The sequence below is a fragment of the Oncorhynchus nerka genome, linkage group LG20 (assembly GCF_034236695.1).
Source record: "Oncorhynchus nerka isolate Pitt River linkage group LG20, Oner_Uvic_2.0, whole genome shotgun sequence".
In the NCBI taxonomy this organism is placed as follows: domain Eukaryota; kingdom Metazoa; phylum Chordata; class Actinopteri; order Salmoniformes; family Salmonidae; genus Oncorhynchus; species Oncorhynchus nerka.
In genome coordinates this window covers 79,948,460-79,964,673 of record NC_088415.1, presented here as the reverse complement: position 1 = coordinate 79,964,673, position 16,214 = coordinate 79,948,460, and the positions used below count along the sequence as shown (strand labels likewise).

General features: G+C 43.1%; 1 pseudogene; it reads left to right on the top strand.

Annotated features, from left to right (window-relative positions):
* LOC115101585 (dihydropyrimidine dehydrogenase [NADP(+)]-like) overlaps nucleotides 1-16,214 on the top strand; it is a 125,189-nt pseudogene that overhangs the window by 50,766 nt on the left and 58,209 nt on the right.

The following is a 16,214-nucleotide window of genomic DNA, read 5'->3' as shown; positions in this document are numbered from 1 at the left end:
CATTTGTGATTTTCATGAATAGGAACATTTTCTAGGAAGATTTATGTCCGCTGCGTTATGCTAATTAGTTTGAGGCTATGATTATGCTCCCGCATGCGGGATGGGTAGTATCAAGAAGTTTTAAGAAATATAAGTACGAGAGATGTCAAAGTCTAGAATATAAATATGTGATGTGTATAGACAGAGTGGACAATATTTTAAGTAGGAAAAAGGTATGTACAGCTGTAGTTATATAGGATAAGCTATGTCATGAACACAGTATGTACTGTACATAGAAAGTGGGTAATCAGTTTCTCAGATATCAAATATAATTTCTACAGAATTGTGTTGCAGGAATGCCACTCTTATCTGTATCTAACTACAGAAACTATTTCAGAACAATAAACATGATTAAAGTGACCAGTATTCAATGACTCTGCAGCGAACTGAAAAGAGGAGTGACCCAGGGATGTGTGTGCTTTGGGGACCTTTAACAGAATGTGACTGGCAAAATGGGTGTTGTATGTGGAGGTGAGGGCTGCAGTAGGTATCTCAGATAGAGGGAAGTGAGGCCTAAATGGGTTTTTATAAATAAGCATCAACCAGTGGGTCTTGCCACGGGTATACAGAGATGACCACTTTACAGAGGAGTAAAGAGTGGAGTGATGTGTCCTATAAGGAACATTGGTGGAAAATCTGATGGCCGAATGCTAAAGAACATCTAGCCACTCGAGAGCACCCTTACCTGCCGATCTATAAATGATGCCTCCATAATCTAGCATGAGTAGGATGGTCATCTGAATCAGGGATAGTTTGGCAGCTGGGGTAAAAGTGGAGTGATTACAATAGAGGAAACCAAGTCTAGATGTAACCATAGCCTGCAGCTTGGAAATGTGCTGAGAGAAAGACAGTGTACCTTCTAGACAGTGTACATGACCTTTGTTTTGGAGGTGTTCAAAACAAGGTTAAGGGCAGAGAAATCTTGTTGGACACTAAGAAAGCTTTGTTGTAGAGCGTTTAACACAAAATCCGGGGAGAGTGCATCATCTGCATATACATTGATGAGAGAGCTTCCTACTTCCTGAGCTATGTTGTTGATGTAAATTGAGAAGACCGTGGGGCCTAGGATTGAGCCTTGCGATACACCCTTGGTGACAGGCAGTGGCTGAGATAGCAGATGTTCTGACTTTATCAACTGCACTCTTTGAGAGAGGTAGTTAGCAAACCAGGCCAAAGACCCCTCAGAGACACCAATACTCCTTAGCCAGCACACACTAATGGAATGGTCTACCATTTCAAAAGCTTTGGCCAAGTAAATAAAATAAGCAGCACAACAGTGCTTAGAATCAAGGTTAATGGTGACATCATTGAGAACCTTTAAGGAACCTTCAAGAAAGCTAGACAGTTGACTATTGACAAGTTTTTCCAACTCTTTTGATAAACAGGGCAAAATAGAAATTGACCTATAGCAGTTTGGATCATCTTGATCTCCCCCTTTAAATAAAAGATGCATCGTGGCTGCCATCCAAGCAATGAGAACCTCAGCAGAGTGGTCAAGAGATAGGCTTGGCGATGGTAGGGGCAGCAACCTTAAAGAATAAAGGGTCTAAACCATCTGACCCAGATGTTTTTTGGGGGTCAAGTTTAAGGAGCTCCTTTAGCACCTCAGACTCAGTGACCGCCTGCAGGGAGAAATTTTGTACGGGGGAAAAAAAGAGGGAGGAGCATCGGGGCTAGTCGCATTAGAAGAGGTGGTATATGAGGAATTGTTGGATGGGCAAGAAGGCATGGCTGAGTCAAATTGGAATCCTGAAGTGGTGATTAAAGAGCTCAGCCATATGCTCCTTGTCAGTAACAACCACATAATCAACATTAAGGGACATGGGCAGCTTTGAGGAGGAGGGTTTATTCTCCAGGTCTTTAATGGTTTTCCAGAACTTCTTGGGGTTAGACCCACAGAGTGAGAACTGCTCCTTAAAGGAACTAACTTTGGCCTTCCGGATAGACTGACTGCACTTATTTGTCATTGAACGAAAGCAAGTCAAGTCAGCACAAGGTATGCGTGTGCCGAGCCTTTCGCCAAATGGAATTCTTGAGGTGGAGTAACTCTGCAATATCACAGTCGAACCAGGGGCTGAACCTGTTTTTAAGTCCCATTTTATTAATGGGAGCGTATTTTGTTAATCTTGCGGATCAGTGGGACGCAACTTCCGGTGAAATTATTAAACTTTCATGAAATCACAAGTGCAATACATCAAAATAAAGCTTAACTTGTTGTTAATCCAGCCGCGTTTCATATTTCAAAAAGGCTTTACGGCAAAAGCAAACCATGCGATTGTCTAAGGAAAAGTTTTTCGTGAGCAGAAATCAGTGAAGTCGATAGTAGAGCACAAGTCAGAATTGGGGCTAGCAACAGTGGATGGGCCAGGGTGTACATGCACATTTCCAGATATTGTCAGCATTAATACAATCAGGGCATGGCAGAAAACATGGAGAGCTCTGCGGTGTTGATGTATGGCATTTGAATGTGCATTAGATGGCAACAAGATCATATTGTACAACAATTTTATCAGGGAACATGAATACAATGACGGCGAGAGGTGGTTAGAATGGGATGGGAGGCCAAGAGTCTGTGTAACCATTAGATCGTCAACAGCAGGACAGAATGCTTAAAATGGTTCAAATGTATACGTTCGTAAGGGTCTTAGGGGCCAAGACACATTTCTTCAGCCTCCTGAGTTTTCTTGGGTTATGAACAAACATTATGCTGGCTGTATCTCCTTACTAAACTTAGCCCATAGCATAACATGGGTCGTTTTTCATGTAACAGAACATACAGTACTTAGCAGCTGTAAGACTTTCTATTTGACTCACAGTTACACATAGGTTTAAGGCCAGTGACTTGTCCAATACCCATGGGTACTTGACCTGACATAACTCTTACAGAGAAATCACAGCAACTTTACACTCAGTTCTTGACTTAGACTGAAATAGGTGTCGGTACTCATTCTGGGTGCAGGATCTCCACAATCTTTTTTGCTACTATTCTATGAGGTGCAGGAGCTCAAGCAGTAGACCATTTGAGGTGCCGGTACTCAGCTTCGGTGTGCTCCTGCCCAAGTCAAGCACTGGTTACAGTAGCACTACTCACAGTCAGCCGAAGCCACAGTGGTCGATGGTGCGTGATACACAAGGACTGGCCAGGCCGAGCCGGCCAAGCATGGAGAGAGAGTCAGAGTGGGAGTGAAGCCACCTGCGATGATGAATTATACTATATTCACTTCAGCGTCTCTCCGCACGGCTCTGGAGCCAAAGCACATTTCCCCGGTCAAATAGGATGCACACACCTGAAAAAGGAGAGTGCATTAATATGGAGTAGATGTCACCGTCCGGGATGTTATTTGTCATTCGCTTCATAGCATTTATTTCCCCTTCACCTTGTTTTCCTTATTCATATTTTACATCTTTGCACGGAACACAAATGGCCACACTGGTGTATAAAACCAACAGAGTGAGCTCGGAGCATCTGTCAGTGTCGACACAGAGGAAGGTAAGCATGCTGTTACTCTGCTGGAGGATCTTGCTCAGTGTTAAGCACAGTTAGCAGTGGCACACTGTGTTATGTTCTCTAGTACAGTAGGTAGGTAGTATACATAGTAGGTGTAGCTCCCTTCAGTAACCACGAGCACAACCGTTCCTTGATTTTAACTGGCGGCTTTATTCTGTAGTTTTAGTCAGAATTATCACCTTCCGTGAGAACTATAAAGTAAATGAAAAATACAGTTAAGCACACTCTTACAACCTTATCTTACGAGTGACTTATTAGCTTGGTATAACTCTGAAGTGCTTACATACATAACAGTTTAACCGGCGTTATAACGGGTTCAGATTAAACACATGAATAAAGGAACAAATACCTCATTGGCTGCTTATTACAGAAGGGAGGAAATCAAACTTCACACTTATTATTCCTGGCATGAATTCACACTTCATCCTAACATACACTCTTCAACCTTTATGAACTACACCCGATGACATGAAAACTTAGCTAACGCAGCGCAGGATTGCCTTCCCTCCAAAAGTGTGTTGCTACAATAAGGATCCCCGTTACAACAGTATTAGCTATGTAGTTCCGCTTGTATTATCATTTCCCCCACACAGCGGACACATAAACAATTCAAACAAAAGACAACGACATAACCTGTAAGTCTAACTGTCAGTTACAGTAGGTGCAGTTCTGTATTTGGATTATTGAGATTTTACTGGAAAGTAAATTGAGATGTAATACTTCCCGTATACTGAGTATATTGAGATGTAATACTTCCCATATACTGAGTACATTGAGATGTAATACTTCCTGTATATTGAGCATATTAATATGTAATACTTCCCATATATTGATTATATTGAGATATTATACTTCCTGTACATTGAGTATATAACTGCAGATTAATTTTATACAATATGATTATAGCATTTCATTTGAAAGATTACTGCATGGAATTTCATTGCATCTTGGTTTAACATTTAGCTTTTTTTTATCAAAGAGAGGTTGGTCAGCTAATGAATAATCCATGAAGGAAAGAAAACATTTGCAGCAATGATAGATAACATAAAAGAGTAGTCAGAGGAATACACCATTACAATCTAAAAATGACCTGCCAAGGTTATCCAATCTGCCCATTTTATTTGAAGAAATGAATGAGACAAGAAGATGTACATAAAGAGATCTGATTGGTTCCTCGCAGCCTTTAACCTTATAAATGACAGCAAACATATGCAGTCAGTAGTGCCAAATGAAGGTGGAGGTAGAATAGCTCTGGGGTCTGAGGTAATCATTCAGATTGACCTTCAAGCTATTCTGTATCACTCAAGGCCCATCAGTCACTGTTCATCACTATTCATCAACCAGTAATTGACACAGTCAATAGGGTTAACACAACACCTCTTTAATTATAAGCTATTTATAGTGCATTGGCCAAACCTTTTATGAAAGGGCAAATTGGACCAAATTTGATTGCACCTATCCTTGATTATTAACTTCTTAGAGGTAACGTATTCTAGCAGTAAAGTAAAATACCATTCACTATTGTGCAATCAAATCTTTTTTTAAATTCTTACTGTATGTATATCATTGTGATATGACTTTGGTATTATACATCTTGGTAGCCCTAAGGCTGGAGTTTTAAGCATAGATCATAGTCCACAGACGCAGAGATAAGCCAGCGTCCCATTGTGACATAGCTACGTGGCTCTGAGACCACCATCGCACAACGCCCCAGAATTCCCAACCAACACTGCTCCCGGGACGCATCCTCTTTTCATTTGAATGTGAAAAAGGTTGGAGAAATTGCTTGAGCTACGCTGAGAATTCGAAAAGTATGAAAACGAACAGTCTAATATTCTAAAACACTGCTGTGAGTACCGCGCTTTGGAAAATGATAGACGCTTTACAATGTACACTGACGGTTGTACGTAGCAAACATCCAGAATGCACTCTGTCTAAAATGTGATGACAGAGTAGTAATGAGATTGCTCCAAAGTATGTGTGGTGCACACGTCACGTAGAGTATAAAGTATATTAAAAACTGTGTGGTTCGAGCCCTGAATGCTGATTGGCTGACTGCCATGGTTTAAATCAGACCGTTTTTTTTACCACGGGTATGACAAAACCTTTATTTTCACTGCTCTAATTACATTGGTAACCAGTTTATAATAGCAATAAGGCACCTCAGGAATTTGTGGCTGTATCCAGGCATGCCGCATTGGGTTGTGCTTAAGAACATCTCTTAGCTGTGGTATATTGGCCATATACCACACCCCCTCATGCCTTGTTGCTTAATTACAAGAATTAACCGAGAGATTATGAGTCTATAATACTGATTTACTTGTCCACCTCTTTCACTGGATTTATTTACTGATTCAAATGGTGGGTTTTATTTAATTACAAGAGTTTGACGATTATCTTTCTCCTCTCTTATCAAGGGCATTACCGTATACTGTACATAGATTCAATAAAACAGAAAATGAAGTTGACATAGCTACATTGTCAAGCTCTGTAAAAATACAAATAAATCACCATTTGTATTCCAGTAGTATTCATGGTGTGAAAAGTATTTCTTCAACGATGCACAAACTTTGTAAATGGTTGGGATCAGGGATGGTGGATATGTCTGTCATGTTAAAACCTTTTATGGCTAGCCTTCCCGTTAGCGGGACAACTTCCGGTGAAACTGGAGGGCGCGCAATTCAAATAAATAACCATAAAAATTATGGATATTAAACATTTAGGTACATATAAGTGTCTAATATCGGTTGAAAGCTTAAATTCTTGTTAATCTAACTGCACTGTCCGATTGACAGTAGCTATTACAGCGAAAACATGCCATGCGATTGTTTGAGGACGGCGCCCCACATCAAAATATTTTTCCACCGGCACAGGCTTCCTAAATTCACAAATAGCGATTAAATATTCACTTACTTTTTGAAAATCTTCCACTGATTTGTTATCCAAAGGGTCCCAGCTATACCATGTAGTATCGTTTTGTTAGATTAAATCCTTCTTTATATCCCAAAAAGTCAGTTTAGTTGGCGCCATCGATTTGAGTAATCCGCTCGTTCAACGTGCAGAAAATCTACCCCTAAACTTTGTTTCAACAAGGCAAAATACATTTCTATTTACTCCTCAGATACCCTAAAATATAATCAAACTATAATATTTATTACGGAAAGAAGTGTTCAATAGGAAACCGATTTTAGCAGGTGAGTCTTGTTTTCTTTGGATTTCTCCTACCATATCTATTGTGTTATATTCTCCTACATTATTTTAACATTTCTTCAAACTTCGAAGTGTTTTCTTTCCAATTGTACCAATTATATGCATATCCTGGCTTCAGGGCCTGAGCAACAGGCAGTTTACTTTGGGCATGTCATTGAGGCATAAATTGAGAAAAAAAGGGGCCTAGCCCTACTGGCTAATTCTTGACGATGGTTTCTGTTTGGAACAGGTCTCCTTTAGGCTAACAAGGCTGAGATCTTCCAGGGGCTGACTGTGGACCAGGGATTATACACATCCAAGGACTTCTTGCCATTTGTGGCCAAGGCGAGTAAAGCCAGTACGTTCTAAAGGAAATTATATTTATAATATTTTTGAAATACACTTGTCCTTCGTACCATAGGGTTGTATCAAATCAATTAAATAAAAGGCTTGACTGACAATGTCATAGTGGTATCGACTGCAAAGAGGCAAAATCTCTCACATCGAAAATGTCTGTCATTTGAGGAATAATACATCTTCAGACAGCAAACTCAAGCACCACCCTGAAGTACAGTATTGCTGATTATAATATATATTTTTGACAGCCTTATTCTAAAATGGATAATAACAAAGCGAAAACAGTTTTTTTATAAATGCTTGCACATTTATTAAAAATAAAAACAGAAATACCTTATTTACGGCCTCCCGGGTGCCGCAGTGGTCTAGGGCACAGCATCGCAGTGCTAGCTGTGCCACCAGAGACTCTGGGTTTGCGCCAAGTCTCTGTAGCAGCCGGCCGTGTCCGTGGGGTGACGCACAATTGGCCTAGCGCCGGCCGGGTTAGGGAGGGTTTGGCCGGTAGGGATATCCTTGTCTCATCGCGCACGATTTATTTACAGAAATATTCAGACCCTTTGCTATGAGACTCAAAATTGAGCTCAGGTGCATTCTGTTTCCATTGATCATATTTGAGATGTTTCTACCACTTGATTGGAGTCCACCTGTATTAAATTGATTGGACATGATTTGTAAAGTCTACTTAAGGTCCCACAGTTGTCAGTTCATGTCAGAGCAAAAACCAAGCAATGATTGTCCATAGAGCTCCGAGACAGGATTGTGCCAAGGAAGGGTCACAAAAAATGTCTGCAGCATTGAAGGTTCCCAAGAACACAGTGGCATCTTAAATGGAAGAAGTTTGGAACCACCAAGACTCTTCCTAGAGCTGGCCACCTGGCCAAACTGAGCAATCAAAGGGGAGAAGGGCCTTGGTCAGGGAGGTGACCAAGATCCTGTTTGTCAATCTGACAGAGCTCCAGAGTTACTCTGTGGAGATGGGAAAACCTTCGAGAAGGACAACCATTTCTGCAGCACTCTACCAATCAGGCCTTTATGGTAGAGTGGCCAAACAGAAGCCACTCCTCTGTAAAAGGCACATGACAGCCAGCTTGGAGTTTGCCAAAAGGCACCTAAAGGATTCTCAGATCATGAGAAACAAGATTCCCTGGTCTGATGAAACCAATATTGAACACTTTGGCCTGAAGGCCAAATGTCATGGCTGGAGGAAACCTGGCACCATCCCTACTGTGAAGCATAGTGGTGGCAGTATCATGCTGTGGGGATGTTTTTCTGCGGCAGGGACTGGGAAACTAGTCAGGATAAAGGGAAAGATTAATGGAGAAAAGTACAGAGATCCTTGATGAAAACCTGCTCCAGGCTAAGGACCTCAGACTGGGGCGAAGGTTCACCTTCCAACAGGACAACAACCCTAAGCAAGACAACGCAGGAGGGGCTTCGGGACAAGTCTCTGAATGTCCTTGAGTGGCCCAGCCAGAGCCCGAACTTGAACCCGATCGAACATCTCTGGAGAGACTTGAAAATAGCTGTGCAGCAACACTGCCTCATTGCCTGTATCCGCTACGGAGCCGCAGTCAAACGACCACCCCTCATCACTGTCAAACGCTCCCTAAAACACTTCTGTGAGCAGGCCTTTCTAATCGACCTGGCCCGGGTATCCTGGAAGGACATTGACCTCATCCCGTCAGTTGAGGATGCCTGGTCATTCTTTAAAAGTAACTTCCTCACCATTTTAGATAAGCATGCTCCGTTCAAAAAATGCAGAACTAAGAACAGATATAGCCCTTGGTTCACTCCAGACCTGACTGCCCTCGACCAGCACAAAAACATCCTGTGGCGGACTGCAATAGCATAGTCCCCGCGATATGCAACTGTTCAGGGAAGTCAGGAACCAATACACGCAGTCAGGAAAGCTAAGGCCAGCTTCTTCAGGCAGAAGTTTGCATCCTGTAGCTCCAAAAAGTTCTGGGACACTGTGAAGTCCATGGAGAACAAGAGCACCTCCTTCCAGCTGCCCACTGCACTGAGGCTAGGTAACACGGTCACCACCGATAAACCCATGATTATCGAAAACTTCAACAAGCATTTCTCAACGGCTGGCCATGCCTTCCGCCTGGCTACTCCAACCTCGGCCAACAGCTCCGCCCCCCAGCTACTCGCCCAAGCCTTTCCAGCTTCTCCTTTACCCAAATCCAGATAGCAGATGTTCTGAAAGAGCTGCAAAACCTGGACCCGTACAAATCAGCTGGGCTTGACAATCTGGACCCTCTATTTCTGAAACTATCCGCCGCCATTGTCGCAACCCCTATTACCAGCCTGTTCAACCTCTCTTTCATATCGTCTGAGATCCCCAAGGATTGGAAAGCTGCCGCAGTCATCCTCCTCTTCAAAGGGGGAGACACCCTGGACCCAAACTGTTACAGACCTTTATCCATCGTGCCCTGCCTATCTAAGGTCTTCGAAAGCCAAGTCAACAGGTCACTGACCATCTCGAATCCCACCGTACCTTCTCCGCTGTGCAATCTGGTTTCGGAGCCGGTCACGGGTGCACCTCAGCCACGCTCAAGGTACTAAACGATATCATAACCGCCATCGATAAAAGACAGTACTGTGCAGCCGTCTTCATCGACCTTGCCAAGGCTTTCGACTCTGTCAATCACCATATTCTTATCGGCAGACTCAGTAGCCTCGGTTTTTCAGATGACTGCCTTGCCTGGTTCACCAATTACTTTGCAGACAGAGTTCAGTGTGTCAAATCGGAGGGCATGCTGTCCGGTCCTCTGGCAGTCTCTATGGGGGTGCCACAGGGTTCAATTCTCGGGCCGACTCTTTTCTCTGTATATATCAATGATGTTTCTCTTGCTGCGGGCGATTCTCTGATCCACCTCTACGCAGACGACACCATTCTATATACTTCCGACCCGTCCTTGGACACTGTGCTATCTAACCTCCAAACGAGCTTCAATGCCATACAACACTCCTTCCGTGGCCTCCAACTGCTCTTAACCGCTAGTAAAACCAAATGCATGCTTTTCAACCGTTCGCTGCCTGCACCCGCACGCCTGACCAGCATCACCACCCTGGATGGTTCCGACCTTGAATATGTGGACATCTATAAGTACCTAGGTGTCTGGCTAGACTGTAAACTCTCCTTCCAGACTCATATCAAACATCTCCAATCGAAAATCAAATCAAGAGTCGGCTTTCTATTCCGCAACAAAGCCTCCTTCACTCACGCCGCCAAACTTATCCTAGTAGAACTGACTATCCTACCGATCCTCGACTTCGGCGATGTCATCTCCAAAATTGCTTCCAACACTCTACTCAGCAAACTGGATGCAGTTTATCACAGTGCCATCAGTTTTGTCACTAAAGCACCTTATACCACCCACCACTGCGACTTGTATGCTCTAGTCGGCTGGCCCTCGCTACATATTCGTCGCCAGACCCACTGGCTCCAGGTCATCTACAAGTCCATGTAAAGCTCCGCCTTATCTCAGTTTACTGGTCACGATGGCAACACCCATCCGTAGCACGCGCTCCAGCAGGTGTATCTCACTGATCATCCCTAAAGCCAACACCTCATTTGGCCGCCTTTCGTACCAGTTCTCTGCTGCCTGTGACTGGAACGAATTGGAACGAATTGCAAAAATCGCTGAAGTTGGAGACTTTTATCTCCCTCACCAACTTCAAACATCTGCTATCTGAGCAGCTAACCGATCGCTGCAGCTGTACATAGTCTATCGGTAAATAGCCCACCCATTTTTACCTACCTCATCCCCATACTGTTTTTATTTATTTACTTTTCTGCTCTTTTGCACACCAATATCTCTACCTGCACATGACCATCTGATCATTTATCACTCCAGTGTTAATCTGCAAAATTGTAATTATTCGCCTACCTCATGCCTTTTGCACACAATGTATATAGACTCCCCTTTTTTTCTACTGTGTTATTGACTTGTTAATTGTTTACTCCATGTGTAACTCTGTGTTGTCTGTTCACACTGCTATGCTTTATCTTGGCCAGGTCGCAGTTGCAAATGAGAACTTGTTCTCAACTAGCCTACCTGGTTAAATAAAGGTGAAATAAAAAAGAAAACACTCCCCATCCAATCTGACAGAGCATGAGAAGATCTGCAAAGAAGAATGGAGAATCATCCCAAATACAGGTGTGCTAAGCTTTTAGCGTCATACCCATGAAGACTCATGATAACAAGATGGCGCCGAAGAACGGCTGACGTTTTACATTCTCCCAACCAATTGTGCAATTTTGTAATTTTTTTGCATTTTGTTTAATTCATTTTTTTACTTATTGTGTACATAATCTTGCTGCTACCGTCTCTTATGACCGAAAATAACTTCTGGACATCAGAAAAGTGATTACTGCGAGAAATGTTTTCCTTTAACGAGTCCGACGAGAAGGATATCCTGCTTTCACTGGAACAGGCCCAGATCCACGCCTTTTGCGTGAAGAAAAGACACCAGAAAAGGGGGACGCAGATCGTGGATCTGGACACCAGATGTCACAGGAAGGCTAAAAAGATCATCAAGGACAACAACCACCCGAGCCACTGCCTGTTCACCCCGCTATCATCCAGAAGGCGAGGTCAGTGCAGGTGCATCAAAGCAGGGACCGAGAGACTGAAAAACAGCTTCTATCTCAAGGCCATCACTAACATTGAGTGGCTGCTGCCAATATACTGACTCAAATTTCTAGCCACTTTAATAATCAAAATTGGATGTAATAAATGTATCACTACTCACTTTAAACAATGCCACTTTATATAATGTTTACATACCCTACATTACTCATCTCATATGTATATACTTTACTCTATCATCTACTGCATCTTGCCTATGCCGCACGGCCATCGCTCATCAATATATTTATATGTACATATTCTTATGAATTCCTTTACAAGTATGTGTATAAATAAGGTAGTTGTGAAATTGTTAGATTACTTGTTAGATATTACTGCATGATCAGAACTAGAAGCACAAGCATTTCGCTACACTCGCATTACATCTGCTAACCATGTGTATGTGACCAATAAAATTTGATTTGATTTGACGAGGGGTGGGGGTGTGTGTTTTATTGTCAATAACAGCTGGTGAGCGATGTCTAATATTAATGTCTAATATTAAAGAAGTCTCTTGGTATTGCTCGCCTGAGGTAGAATACCTTATGAAAAGCAGTCTATCACACTATCTAACAAGAGAGTTCTCATCTGTATTATTCGTAGCCATCTATTTACCACCACAAAGCGAAGCTGGCACTAAGACCGCTCTCAACCAACTCTTTAAGGCCATAAGCAAAGAAGAAAATGCTCAACCAGAAGCGCCGTTCCTAGTGGCCGGGGACTTTAATGCAGGCAAACTTAAATCAGATGTACCACATTTTTACCAGCATGTCACATGTGCAACCAGGGGAAAAAATATCTTCGACCACTTTTACTCCATACCGAGATGCATTCAAAGCTCTCCTCCACCCTCCATTTGGCAAATCTAACTACAATTACATCCTCTTGATTCCTGCTTACAAGAAAAAAACTAAAGCAGGAAGTACCAGTGACTCGCTCAATACAGAAGTGGTCAGATGACGCGATGACACACAGATGACAGGACTGTTTTGCTAGCACAGACTAGAATATGTGTAACGGATCTCGTTGGTGGTAGAAAAAGTAGACCAAGGCGCAGCGTGAAAGTGTTCATGATTTTAATTTTAAAAACACGCAAACAAAATAACAAAATCGAAAACAAAAATGCACAGTTCTGTCAGGCAACAGTATCTAAACAGAAAACAAAATCCCACAAAACAGGCTGCCTAATTATGATTCCCAATCAGAGACAACGATAGGCAGCTGCCTCTGATTGGGAACTACACTCGGCCAAAAACAAAGAAACAGAAAACATAGAATTTCCCACCCGAGTCACATCCTGACCTAACCAAACATAGAGAATAATAAGGATCTCTAAGGTCAGGGCGTGACAATATGTTCCGGGATTCATCCAATAACATTGAGGAATACACCACCTCAGGTATCGGCTACATCAATAAGTGCATCGATGCTGTCATCCCCACAGTGACTGTACGTACATATCCCAACCAGAAGCCATGGATTACAGGCAACATCCGCATCAAGCTAAAGGCTAGAGCTGACGCTTTCAAGGAGAGGGAGACTAATTTGGACGCTTATAAGAAATCAGACAAACCAACAAACAAGCAAAGTGTCAATACAGGATTAAGATTGAATCCTACTACACCAGCTCTGATGCTTGTCGTGTGTGGCAGGGCTTGAAAATGATTGCGGACTACAAAGGGAACCCCAGATGTGAGATGTCCGGTGACGCGAGCCTACCAGACGAGGCCTAAAGGCCTTTATGCTCGCTTCGAGGCAAGCAACACTGAACCATGCATGAGAGCCCCAGCTGTTCTGGATGACTGTGTGATAACGCTCTTGGTAGCCGATGTGAACAAAACCTTTTAACCAGTTGGATTTAGGGGGCTCTATTTTAATTTTTGGATGAAAAACGTTCCCATTTTAAACAAGATATTTTCTCACGAAAAGATGCTCGACTATGCATATAATTGACACCTTTGAAAGAAACACTCTGACGTTTCCAAAACTGCAAATATATTGTCTGTGAGTGCCACAGAACTGATGTTACAGGCGAAACCCAGATAAAAATCCAACCAGGAAGTGCCGCATTTTTTAAACCGCCTCATGCCAATGACTCCTTATATGGCTGTGAATGAGCTACGAATGAGCTTACGTTTTCCACATTTTCCCCAAGGTGTCTACAACATTGTGACGTCTTTTTAGGCATTTCCCTTTAAGAATGGCTGTAAGGGACTATATATGGCATGGGGTCACATGGTGTCTCCCGCAGAAAACCTTGCGTAAAATACTGAGGTAACCATTTTTCCAATCGCTTCTTATGAGAAACCAACTGCCTTGACAGATATATTATCAAATATATTTGTTAACACCTTGAGGATGGATCCTAAACAACGTTTGCCGTGTTTCTGTCGATATTATGTAGCTAATTTTGAAACAAGTTTGGCGTTATAGTTGTAGCATTTTTCGGTCGATTTCTCAGCCAAGCATGGTGAAGAAACGGTAGCTTTTTCGCCTACAAAAATAATATTTTTGGAAAAAAGGAACATTTGCTATCTAACTGGGAGTCTCCTGAGTGAAAGCATCCGAAGTTCTTCAAAGGTAAATGATTTCATTTGGTTGCTTTTCTTATTTTCGTGAAAATGTTGCCTGCTGCGAGCAGAGCCTAGCATAGCATTATGCCATGATAAACTTACACAAATGCTTGTCTAGCGTTGGCTGTAAAGCATATTTTGAAAATCTGAGATGACAGTGTTGTTAACAAAAGGCTAAGCTTGTGTTTGAATATATTTATTTCATTTCATTTGCAATTTTCATGAATAGGAAAAGTTTATAGGGGTATTTATGTCCGTTGTGTTATGCTAATGCGTTTGAGGCTATGATTACGCTCCCGGATACGGGTTTGCTCGTCGCAACTGGTTTAACTAGGTCAACATTCACAAAGCCTCACAAGGCCAGATGAATTACCAGGACGTGTACTCAAAGCATGCACAGACCAATTGTCGAGTGTCTTCACTGACATTTTCAACCTCTCCCTGACCGAGTCTGTAATACCTACATGTTTCAAGCAGACCACCATAGTCCCTGTGCCCAAGGAAGCGAAGGTAACCTGCCTAAATGATTACCGCCCTGTGGCACTCACGTCGGTAGCTATGAAGTGCTTTGAAAGGCTGGTCATGGCTCATATCAACAGCATCCTCCCAGGCACCCTAGACCCACTCCAATTCGCATACCGCCCCAACAGATCCACAGATGACACAATCTCATTCGCACTCCACACCGACCTTTGTCACCTGGACAAAAGGAACACCTATGTGAGAATGCTGTTAATCAACTACAGCTCAGCATTCAACACCATAGTGCTCACGAAGCTCATCACTAAGCTAAGGACTCTGGGACTAAACACCTCCCTCTGCAACTGGATCCTGGACTTTGTGACGGGCCGCGCCCAGGTGGTAAGTGTAGGCAACTTCACGCCCGCAACGCTGATCCTTAACCTGGGACTCCTCAGGGGTGTGTACTTAGTCCCCTCCTGTATTCCCTGTTCACCCATGACTGTGTGGCCAAACACGACTCCCACACCATCAATAAGTTTGCTGATGATACAACGGTGGTAGGCCTGATCACGACCACGATGAGACGGCCTATAGGGAGGAGGTCAGAGAACTGGCAGTGTGGTGCCAGGACAACAACCTCTCCCTCAATGTGGGCAAGACAAAGGAGCTGATCGTGGACTACAGGAAAAGGTGGGCCGAACAGGCCCCCATTAACATCGACGGGAATGTAGTGGAGCAGGTTGAGAGTTTCAAGTTCCTTGGTGTCCACATCACCGGCGAACTATCATGGTCCAAACATACCAAGACAGTCATGAAGAGGGCACAACAAAACCTTTTCCCCCTCAGGAGACTGAAAAGATTTGGCATGGGCCCCCAGATCCTCAAAAGGTTCTACAGCTGCACCATCGAGAGCATCCTGACCGCCTGGTATTGCAACTGCTCGGCATCTGACCGTAAGACACTACAGAGGGTAGTGTGTACAGCCCAGCACATCACTGGGGCCAAGCTTCCTGCCACCCAGGACCTATATAATAGGTGGCGTCAGAGGAAAGCCCATGATATTGTCAGAGACTCCAGTCAGCCAAGTTATAGACTGTTTTCTCTGCTACCACACGGCAAGCGGTACTGGAGCGCCAAGTCTAGGACCAAAAGGCTCCTCAATAGCTTCTACCACCAAGCCATTAGACTGTTGAACAATTCATTAAAATCACCACCGGGAAATTTACATTGACAACCCCCCTCTTGTACACTGCTGCTACTCGCTGTTTGTTTGTTACCTATGCATAGTCACTTCGCCCCCCACCTACATGTACAGATTATTTCAACTAGCCTGTACCCCTGCACACTGACTCGGTACCGGTGCCCCCTGTATATAGCCTAGTTATTGTTATTCTTATTGTGTTACTTTTTATTATTACTTTTTATTTTAGGCTACTTGGTAAAAAT